The sequence below is a fragment of the Polypterus senegalus genome, chromosome 3, assembly GCF_016835505.1.
Source record: "Polypterus senegalus isolate Bchr_013 chromosome 3, ASM1683550v1, whole genome shotgun sequence".
Taxonomy (NCBI): Eukaryota; Metazoa; Chordata; class Cladistia; order Polypteriformes; family Polypteridae; genus Polypterus; species Polypterus senegalus.
This window is the reverse complement of record NC_053156.1, coordinates 172,896,215-172,908,213: the sequence shown is the minus strand read 5'-3', so window position 1 is coordinate 172,908,213 and position 11,999 is coordinate 172,896,215. Positions and strand designations below refer to the sequence as shown.

At 40.2% G+C, this 11,999-nt stretch overlaps 1 long non-coding RNA gene across 1 annotated transcript; it reads right to left on the bottom strand.

The window, feature by feature from the left end:
- Positions 1–10,865, bottom strand: LOC120526835. The gene is made up of 3 exons (XR_005633186.1): positions 10,670–10,865; positions 552–1,076; positions 1–471 (listed from the first exon to the last, which is right to left on the bottom strand). It is a non-coding gene; the product is annotated as an uncharacterized LOC120526835 (long non-coding RNA).
- Between the last annotated feature and the right edge of the window lie 1,134 nt (positions 10,866–11,999).

Sequence of the window (11,999 nt, the reverse complement as noted above, 5' to 3'; positions counted from 1 at the left end):
TATTTACATGGAATGGTTGTATACATTCAATGTATAAAACTGTAATATTTATATCTGCTATTATTGTTATTAAAACAGTTCAATAGTGACTTCAAAGGTATTTGATAAAAATAAGCAAAACAAGACGTCCCTGAAAAAATCCACTTTTAAAGCTTCAGAATGGATAGATTAAGTGCAGTCTACATCGGGAGATATCAAAAATAAATCTAAAATAAGAGTTTATGTGTGCGGTGATGTTACTGCTTCCAAAGGATAGCTAAAAAAAAAAGTCTGACTTGCTTGTGTCTCCAGCCATAACATCTTTGCCAGTTCAAAGTACTGCGATAAAAGACACAGAGAGAATATGGGAACGTATGAGACGAACAGGGAGCATCCGTCCATCGTCTACACTTGCTCTATCCTGGCCAGAGGAGCTGGTGCCGATTGCAGCAAGGACAGGGAACAGAACCATCATAGGGTAGGAAGGGGGACCTAAAAGGAAAAAAAAGGAAAGTCTGTGAAAGTACCCCATTCGGATGTAGGACCCGCTTTACAGCACGTGATACACTCACATTCTTCATTAAATAGAAAAGAAATCACCCATCCAAGATTTCATAAAAAAAATAATGAATCAACAATAACACGTCACAAGGAGTCACAACATTTTTGTCGGAACCCTGAACGGGGCTATTAAAAGAAGATGGTCCTGGGGGGGGCTCATCCGCGTGAAGCGACACCCCCTGCCGGCCGGTCCAGACAGCATCATCTGTAAGGAGATCCGAATTCAGCCGACGGTCAGCCGCGCGAAGTCTGTAAGTGGGTTTAGCTCGGGTATGCAGGCGTAGGTGTTAAGGCTTTGACAGAACGTCCCCCGACAATCAGCTGGACCTGCAATGGAGCTCGAGTCGAAGGGGCTCCAGAAGAATGATGGTAAGCATTGCTGTCTCTTTTATTTGCAGTTTCAACAGACAGATTGGTTTTTAAAAGTGTGGCAGCTCCAGTGTAACAGGGGTCCACGGAGCAGCTCTGCACCAGACCACCATCCAGGAAGTGGTGGGCTCAAATTTCACCTCTTATCCTCATCAAAAGAGTGCGTCCTTTATTGGAAGAAAGAACAGACACAAAATGCTTACTTTTAATAATAATAATAATAATAATAATAATAATAAAGAAAACTCAAATGCTAACAATTACACAAATGCAATAATATATTTCATGTATATAGTGCCTTGTCCATGCTCAAAGTTCTTTACAAAATAAACAACAGGAAATATATAAAATGGGATACAAAACATCTATATAAAACACTAAATAAACATAAATATAAGAATTACAAATATGAACAATGGATTAAAAACAATAGCGCCAGGCTACTGTTCTTCAATCAGCTCATTCTTATTGACTTTACCATTAAAGTCGGCGAGCTAAATTATTAATGCTTACTGAACTCTTCACACAAGGCGAGACACAATTGGCTCCTTAGTTGCAGCACAGGCAGTTGAATTCACTTGCTTGGGCTCCCACCGTATTAGTGGGGGGATTTGCGCTCATACAACCACAGGGATGGAAGGAATATCAAAGTGGGATTCTGTAAGCACAACACCACAAAGGGCGTATTATTAGTTATTATCTGACTTACCCCTTAATCCAAGGCGACTTGTACAGACCCATTTAAAAAGCAAAACGCTAGGATTTGAAAAATGTTTACCTCGGTCTGCTGTTGCTAGTCGGTTTACATGAACAGATAGTAACGTCTGGATTTCGTCCCCGCGTCGCCTGCTGAGCGCCTTTTGAGTCGTCTGGTGTCGCACATCACTTGGGAGACAGTGAGGTTACCAAAGGGTGGGCGGGTAGCTTAGGAGGATAAGCGCTCTTTCCGTAAAGAAAGCCCCGGGTTCGAGCCCCCATTATCACCATGTAGGATTTACTTCAAACTATTTCTTAATTGCCAGTTTACATGCAGTGCACTCCAACTTACAATAATAAAGACTTCGCAGCAGAGAATTAGCTCCCCCGATAAACGGGCTAATTTTACCCACCCGCTAAAATACGGGTCAGTCCAGGGGCCTCATGTACAACGCCGTGCGTAGAACTCGCACTATAACATGGCGTAAGCACAAAAGCTGAAATGTGCTTACGCACAGAAAAATCCAGATGCAGGAATCTGTGCGCACTCCAACTTCCACGTTCTTCCGCTACATAAATCCCAATCAGTGTGAAAACTAACGCTCGTGCACGCGCTTTATGTAACGCCCCAACTCCTCCCAGAGTTACGCCTCTTTGAATATGCAAATCAATATTAATCGCCCTTAAGCTCAGCCTTCTGTGAAAAGACAATGGGAAAAGCACGGGGAAAATATAAGAATTTCAGCGAATACCAAGTGGAGGCAAAGGAAAAACATACTATTTGTTCAAATAAACCGTGGTATAATCAACAAAATGAAGTTGATCGAGTGACATAGCGTGTTGGAGAAACTTGAAAGCTCAAGTTCACAAAGTCGCACAGTGCCGGAAATAAAAAAGAAGTCACATATCAAAGTCGCCGTGGAAAGCCGAGTTGTAGCCCACTGTCTGAGTGTCATATGAAGGCTTATTAGGGTACAGAGAAAAAAGGCACACGGTGGGGAAAAAGCACAAATGTCAACTTCAATCTCGACATTTCCACTTTAATCACGTAGTTTATTTTGTCATTAAAATAGAACATCATAAACTTCATCTTAAAATCGTTGAATTAACCAGTTTCTCAAATCACATCGTAATTAAAGTAGCACGTTAAATGCTTTGTTTTGTATTTGATTTTCTACTCGTATGTGCTCTGTGTGTGAATCACTAGTTGCTTCTTAAACCGGCTCTCTTCCTCCGACTGGACACAGAATCCATTACATTCGTGATATTACAGCTCTCTGAATAACTAAAATACTGAGATGTATACGTGATGTCATTTTCATGATGATAGGAGCTAAAGCACGTTATTAAACATGTGTTTCACTTCGATGAAATAATTTATTGCAGCAGTACTCAGGGGGAGGCTCTAGGCTTGTGGTGGCACTGGCAATGTCAGTATGGTAGCTTATGCACATTGGATGGGCACTGCATAGCCGCCTCGTGCTCAGGACACAAGCATTTATCTTTTGTCGAAATTTGTCGCTGTGTTTTTAGCTGTGTTGTTATTTTCTCGTTCTGTTTTATATTCAATATATATTGGCGTAGCCGCCACTGCAGTCCTTGCTTTTCTTTTCCCAAGTAACCGATCGCCACACAATCAGCTCTGTAATAGACGTTAAGCCATCTGTAAGCTTAGCGCCGATTCTTCAAAACGTTTAAAGAACATTGAAATATCTTCGTAGTACATGTTTAATTATTCTATCCTTAACGACACTCCCAGTGAAGAATATAGATTATTTAAATGAAGTTAAAGTTTTATCTGTATAATTTAATAAATATATTTTGCTGCATTTCACCTTAAAAATGATATCGTCATCATATGTAAATACGCGCTTTATAAAGTGGCTCAGGTTGTGAGATATTATAACTGTAGTGCAAGTTTACAGTGGGGTGATTGTACTTATAAGTCCTAACCGTTCTACAAGGTGCAATTGATTGAGTGCATTTACAGTTCTTGGGGTGAAACTGTTTCAGAACCGCGAGGTCCGTACAGGAAAGACTTTAAAATATTTTGCAGTGGCTGAGACAGCATGTCCTTGATGCTGTATATCGATAATTCTCTTTCCGATCAGCTGCTGCTGTGATTCACACTCAGATACAAGTGATATAAATACTCTGAGTGGTGCAGTGAGAGAAATATTGAAAAAGATGATCCGCTGTGGCAACTCCTAACGGGAGGAGCTGAAAGAAGAAGAAGAAGAAGAAGAAGAAGAAGGTGCAGTGAGAGTAACAACGCTAAAGCAGTTATGGTATTTGGAATACTATGGCTGTTCCCTGGACCATTATATTGTTACGAGTTAATTACAATCAGATGTATTACACTAAAAAACAATATGCGGTTAGTTTCTGTGTATTTATAAAGCCGCGTCATGAAAATAAGGAGTAACCACACAGGAACAGTAGCACTGCTTTGACGCTGGGTGCCGCCAGTCTGCAAAACCGAGTGGAGAACTTGCGTATGGCAAGGCATGAGGTACCGTGGAAAATTGCGCGGATTTACGCCAAGTGTAGGTTTTATACATCGCGATTTGAACGTGGAAAAGTTCTTACGCAACATTTCTGTGCGTAAGCACCGTTTATACATGAGGCCCCAGGTGTATGTAGGAAAGGACCCCTTTATTTAAGGGGTCCGCTGACCTGTCTGTGGTATAAAGCACCCGTGACCGTCAGCGAGTGAGTTGTTTGCCTTATAGCTCAACCGGGTAGACCAGTGATATAACCCCCGCCCGTGCATGAGTTCGAATCCCAACCCGACTAAATGGGTATTAATATAGAAAATAGTCCATTTATTAGAAGGGGTTGGCAATTAAATAGTTTCTTGTGTACGCCACTAAAAGCAGTGCGACATCGTGAAAAGAGAGCGACCCGAACCGTTCATGCAGCATCTAGCAATTCTATGTCTATGCTTAGAAGGGGAACAACTGAAGCCGAAGTCTTAGACGAGCTTAGCGCATCAGAGTACCGTAATGTTACGTTTTCCAGGCCAGTGGCAGGCACACACGCATGAACAAACACGCAAGACAGTGTCATAGGGCAGTAGTGCGCTCACAGGCCAATGCCTCGTCTTGCATTAACAGGTTACTGAGGTCCTTCACTCTGTTGGCACTCCGTAGCACACCGGGCTGAGGTCCAGTATAGACCCCTAATGGCACAGAACACTCATTACAACAGATAGGAGCCATTAAAAACATTTAAAACACTGCTGAAAACACATTACTTTAACATGGCCTTTTTATAACTTCACTTTATCTTAATCCTGATACTCTATATGTTCAATTTCCTCAAAATAACTATTCATGGTGGCTCTAAAATCCGTACTGACCCCCACTCTCTCTTCTGTTTCTTTTTCCGGTTTCTCTGTGGTGGCGACCTGCGCCACCACCACCTACTCAAAGCATCATGATGCATGAAAGCCAGAAGTCTACGTGACCATCATCATCAGGTCCTTCCATGAAAACCCTAAATACAAAGTGGACTGTTTCATTTATGTTAGGTAGATTGCCCAGAGGGGACTGGGCGGTCTCTTGGTCTGGAACCCCTACAGATTTTATTTTTTTTTCTCCGGCCGTCTGGAGGTTTTTTTTTGTTTGTTTTTTCTGTTCCCCCTGGCCATTGGACCTTACTCTTATTAATTAATGTTGACTTATTTTATTTTCTTACTGTGTCTCTTATTTTTCTATTCTTCATTATGTAAAGCACTTTGAGCTACATTTTTTTGTATGAAAATATGCTATATAAATAAATGTTGTTGTTGTTGTTATTACGTAGGTACAGTTGCCGTTTTAACATTTTTTTCTTCTGAATTTAAACAGCATCACACCACAATATGTGCTTTTGTTTGCAATGTTTGAATAATAAGCAATGCCAGGTGCTGTGTGTTAGTTCTGTATGGCAGGTAATTCAATTGTAATTTTTACCATAAAGCTTTTTTTATTCCCCTAAGGGGGCACTTTTGCAATAATTTCTCCCTCTTTAAAAGTGTTTTTTGAACACTGAGTGTGCAGTACTGTACTGTTACATTTGACTTTCACGGGACAGTGCCCTTAATTTAAAAATAATAGCATATACAAAGCTCATATCGCAGTTTGAGAAGTTCTTAATATTCTGGTGTCAAGTCTTATTAATAGGCCGAACAATGCTTTTATGTGACCAAACGAAGATGGGAGGTAATAATGAGGTCACTTCAATTAAAAGCCTATCAGAAGCACAGTTAATTTGCAGTTCTTGCCATTCCTCATTTGCTTCTTCTATAAACTTCAGAAGACATGAAAGACATTATCATTCCAACTGAAATGAACCCATATTTTGTGTTGATGTAGCAAATGCTGTCTTTTTTACTTCAAAACCAAACAAAAGGTGTCAGAGTTCCAATTCATCAACCTCACAGATAATTGCCTGTGAAGTGGCAGACTGCAGAGATTTCATGGCTCTAGCAAAGCCAAGTGGGCAACCTGGTGTTGAGTGCGAGCACTTGGCTCGAGTTCCCTTTGCAGATGCTTATCTTGAGGCCATACAGTATGTGTTGATGGAAGGGCTCATTTCTAGGCCCAGAAGAAATGAGTGTATTGAGTTAAATAATGCAGCATCCAGTACCCTGTTTAATATGAAAGGTATGGCTGTTCGGGGACATATGTTTACTTCTCAGTATTTACAGGGAAAAAAAGGAAGTCTGGAGTTATTTGGTGCAGACGATGGTCACATTTGACATGAAGACAGGGAAGTGGTAGTGTCTTTGTAAATGTTCAAAACAGCTGCATCACTGCCCTCATATTTATTTGTCAGTGTGGTGGCTTTCCCTGGCCCCTAATCCTTGACTACCCTACTCTTATCCTTCTTCAAAATATCAATACCCCTTCTGTCCAAATGTAAGCCATGACAGTGGGACAGGTGCCATCTTTTCCAGAAAGAGTCCCAATGCCCCATAAACCTACACCTGTCTATCCTACTCCAAAGTTTTACCTGGATGGCTGGGCAGCACAGGAAGACCTTAAGAGAAGTCCAACTTCTCAATTCTACATTTGAATGCAGAACAGATAACCTACCTTCATTCCTGTCATTTGTTCCAACATGGACAATGACATCTAGATGTATCCCCACTCTGGCCAAGAGCCTAGCCACCCTTTCGGGGCATTCCTCCACCTGTGGACCCAGAAGACAACAGACAGTACTATAGTGTCTGCGCCCAGAGGAAACCTGCATTTCAATACCTCTAAGCCCACCACATAGCAGCCTACCACCTCAGAGTTTTCAGAGTCACTCTCCAGTTCCACAAGTGGCTGAAAACGGTTTGACATCTCAAATTCTGGGGCCTCCAAATTTATATTATAACCTTTTTTAATTAAAAAATAAATCTTGATTTAAATTAAGTATTGCCATTACTTAACACCTGTAATATTTTCCTCCCTTTTCTGCCTGTGTCTTTATTTAGAATTTCTTTCCCTTTGTCCTGATTGCCCACCTAGATGACTGTATTCCAAACAGGATGCCCCCTTTTTAGTTTCACCCCCAGTGCTGCCCCATATGCTTTATTTAAAGAATACGTTTCTCAATATGAATGGATGCTTTTGCTCTCAGTCTTATACCACCTTTACATAAAATCTCTGTGTTGTACTTTATTTGAAAATGATTTCTATGGAGAAAGACTGTTTTGTCTTTGTCCTCTGTGACTCAGCACCCCCCTTTTGTACTCTTTATTGCATAGACTTTATCAGAAGGCCTGAAATCCCACAGACTTACTGGTCTTTATCAGGTACTGTACTTTAGCATTTCTCCCCCTTCCTTGCCTTTCTGTCCATACTAAAAAGAGCTGACCAGAAACGATGACTTGACCAGAAACATTTTTGTGTTGCCTGAAACTACACATCTCACATTTATTTATCAGGTCATTACTGTGTTGTTTGCCAACATTCACATTATACTTTGCTTCCATATTATTTTTATGAATATCTTCTTATATAATACGCTACCATGGCTGTCCATTTGTCTGTCCATGATTTTTTATTTTTTTTTATTAATTTTATTACAATCCATACAAAACAATCAAGTTTTTACAAAAAGAAGAATTGAGTTAAGAACAGATCAATCCCCACCCATCTGTCCAGGATTTTAAATCACCTGTAACTCACAAACAGTTTGAACTATTGACCTGAAATGTGGCACACATATACTACGTGATGTCTACTATCTGTTTTTGGGGTGATGATTGACCTCCAAGGTTATTCCTCTTTTTATTTTTATTTTTATTTTATTGTAGTATCAACTCTCAGCAGAGGCCAGCAGGACGGCCGTGTGGCGCATGCATATGGGCGCCATTCTCATCCCTACCTCCTTCGTCGTCACTTCCTCTACCGCTTCATATCTTAAATCATTCTTGAGGCAGATTGAAGACTTAAATGCCAGCTTAAGTGAAAAATTAAATAAAACGTACTAAGTAATTGCAACACAAACACTGACTTAATCAGTTTTAACGCGGAAAGATGCTGACAAAAGAAGAGAAGAAGCGGGCCTCTATGATGGAGGAAAGAAGTGCTTCTCAGGAAGCAGCAAGAGCATCAAACTCTGAGCAAACAAATGCTAAACATACAGAGAAAGAGGATGAAAACTAGGGATGCTCAAGTCAAGTGTATTCACTGCACATTATTGTACAATGAACCGTTACTGGTTGTCAATAATTCATTAATAAATGTGTAATTTGACTCTTACTTGCTCTTTTATTGTGTTGAATTGCCTGAGGTTATAGACGTACAAGTGAAGCAGGAAGTGCTAAAATACAATACCTGATAAAAGTGCTGAAGTGTGTGGAATTTGAGGCCCTCTAGTAAAGTCTACACAATAAACATTTTGGGAATACGTAAAATTAACATCACTGTGGACCAAAACTCTGTGAATGTTTACCAGACAGCACTGGGGTCTCAATCCTTCCTAACCCATCATCAGCAGTATTTGGAGGACTCAAAGGTGGGCTTGCAGTGGAGGGGACAATGGATCACACCAGCCTTTACCACACTGCCAGTATGTACAATTATCTTCCTTAACTGGAAGACTCCCAACCCACCTTGCATAACTGAGAAACTGATGTTGTATATTATTCAAAACTGGAAAAAATTCTAATTCTTGACTAGATGGTCTGTCCAAAACGTCTTTAAAACAAGGCAGCACTTCATTTAAAAAATCTTAGAATAAGCATACATATTGTGTATGGGAAATTATAGGGGGGCTTTCCCCTCCTTCTCTTGGGTGGGAATTGATTTTTTTGATAAAGTTTTGTTAGGTATTGTTTCATCTCTGTCCTCTTTTATAATTAAAATTATAAAAAAAAATTATTAATATTTAAATTATTTGGCATACAAATTGTACCTGTTTTATTGTACACTGTTACTTTTTAAAATAAAATCAATTAACAAAAGAGATTTAAAAATCTATTATTTGTACACTCTAATTCCTCCTCAATAACAAAACATGCCTTTTCTTATTAGTCCTTAGCTAAATGGTTATTTTCTTGCAGTCCTGAAGCCTCTTACCGCTTCCGCCAAATTTGAACCCAAATCCCTTTTCATGATACAGGCGTAAAAAAATAAATAACAGCAAAAACGTTTTACATCAGCATTTGTCTGTGAAAGGAAACAGTACGGTGGGCTTCTGTGATCCTCTTTATTTTTTTTGCTTTTGTCTTATGTCCGGTGTAATTGCAAACGTTACATATTGTGGTGTAATGCGGTTTCAGTTCAGAAGGAGAAAAAAGGTTACGTGTTAAGAACGGCAACTGCACTGGCGTATTAATACCACCTGGGTATTGTAATGTGCATCCTCTGCCATTACGGGGTCTCTACTTCACCTCAGCCCGGAGAAGGTGCGAGAAGGCACCTCGGTGACCTGTAATGCAAGGCGAGGCATTAGCTCGCAAAACCGACACTCCAACGTGTGAACAGTACAGCACAATTAATGCTCTAACTGCTGCTGCAAAATCAGGTAAATCCCATTTAATACGCTCTGGTACAGGACAACAAAGGCACTAGAGCATGAAAGGGGGGCTATAAAATTGTTATTTATGTCAATAGCGTTTGATCATGAACGTGAGGCATTATAAACATTATTTTCCATCCATGAGACCCATTCAAATAAAACAGTCACTTAAACATATTAACATTCTGAACAGTCCCGTTATTTAAGGCTCCTAACGCGGCGAAGCAACTTGAACAGAACCATGTCCAGTGCATCTCAAAGGAGGCAGAGCTCATGGGGTCTTAACTCGAACACACCGTGTGATCCGAGTGTAGTCTGCATGTTCTTCTATAACTTGGTGGTGTGCTTCACAAATCAAATGACAAGCGGTTTGCTCAATTGAGGAGTCCCAGTTCGTGGTGACTGGCCTCCCCTTCGGTGTGGGGCCTCTAAACGGGAGATGTCGCATGTCGATTGGATTACTAACTTGTAACAATAAAAATGTACTGCAGTTTTAAGTCAGTAAGTGACCTCGGCCTCTGCCCTCGTATGCCAAATTGGGAACTGTGGGTAGAAACACACCTTAAGTGTCTCGTACAGCAGAGCAGGGTTACTAGAATCTGGAAAGATCACTTTAAAAAACAACTCGAGATCAACCAGCTGGACCTATCCACTGACACACACCTGTCATCCGGACAGCGTCATCACGATTAGAACTCAGAATTTAAGACTTCGGCTTCGTTACCAAAAAGAAGCCTTCCTTACTAACACACTGGGTAGGCAGATGCCTCACTTCAAAACTAAATGACATGCCTGTCTTGCACATCACACACTTCCAAGTAAATAAACAATGCGTGCCAGTCAGAAGACTCGACATTTGTCCACTTGTCCCAGTTTTACATTTTTATGCTCAGTTGCAGCTCTGCGTGGGCTGTCACCTGATCTACCGTGCTGACGGCTCATTCGGATGAGCGCCTTCTGTTAGCTTCAACAATCACAATAGCACAGGCGATGATACAGAATTCCATCTGACTCACTTTCTGTAAGAATACAAAATAATCCAAATAATAATAACAACAATTACCTGTTTCGCGTTGCTGCCGTGACCCGAATTCTTCTTGCTTCTGGTTTAGTTTTAAAAATTAGGAAAGTAAGCAGGTCCCGGCCGCCTCTCCTCAACTAAACTTTAATAATTTTGTGAAACCACTAAAGTTCATAGCAAAAACATTGAAAGAACTCCTAGCGTTTCGTCTGACCCGTCAGCGTGAAAGGCCAAAGGCGACGCCCCCCGCACAGGTGAGCCAGTTTTCCACTGATTTTGAGAAGACTTGGCCTTCCATGCCTGCTGCCTTCCACAGTCCGCCCCACAACCGCCCATAGTCCGTAGAAAGAGACGTAGAAGAGATGCTGTTTTTCCAATTCGAAAAAGAAAAGGAGCTGAAAACGTTTTCTGACACGGAACAATGGCACAACAGAACTAGGTTTGGACTCACAGAATAAAAAAGCTCAGTATATATAAAGAAACTTTAGATCCATTAAACAAAACTAATGAGATGTACGATTATATAATGTGTAGCGAATCCAAGTGTTCTCTGTTTATCGTCATTACTGACATGTCCTATTTTTAAGCATATTGTTTTAATTATTTTTTTATCTCTTGTATTTCTTTTTAATATTTGCCATATTATTTCATCTATATTAACTTTTCACATATTTATGAGATGTTATGTAGAGAATCTGCAATGTTAGTGTACAATATGAAAGGTATTTATGTTTATCATCGTTATTAACGTTTGTTAAATATCTTATCTAAACTTAGTTAAGTTAGCTATTTATAAAAGCACATCAGCGCTTTCTGCCAAATTAATATTACATATTATTTTTGTCTTGATTTCCACAGTCACATTTCTCCATAAAGGCAGAGAATATAAAAACAACTTTGATTACACTGATTAAATATCAAAGTGAATCCAAGTGCCCTCTTTGTAAAAAGCAAAGAGACTACAGCACCCTGCTGTCTGCCTTCAGAGTCATGAAGACCACACTGTCAAGTATACAGGTAGTGTATGTATGTATGCCAGGAGTGTGTGCTTGCAAACAATACTGACGTTTAGATTTCTGAACTGAACTGGAACTTTTTTAAATACAGTTTAAAAAGCTGAGCATTTTCCATTGTTTGACAGGTTTTACTATTTACAGATGTAACACAGGGTGTGTCCCAAGTGGCCAGTTCCATTGTTGTTTTTGTTTAAAAGGCATTGTCAACAGTTTACTGTATGTCAGTATTTAATATTTTTTTTTGATTAATTTTGTTTACCCCTTGTATTAGGGCCTCCCTAGTGTGTGATTGGTGTGTGGGTATGTGTGTGTGCCCTGCGGTGGGCTGGCGCCCTGCCCGGGGTTTGTTTCCTGCC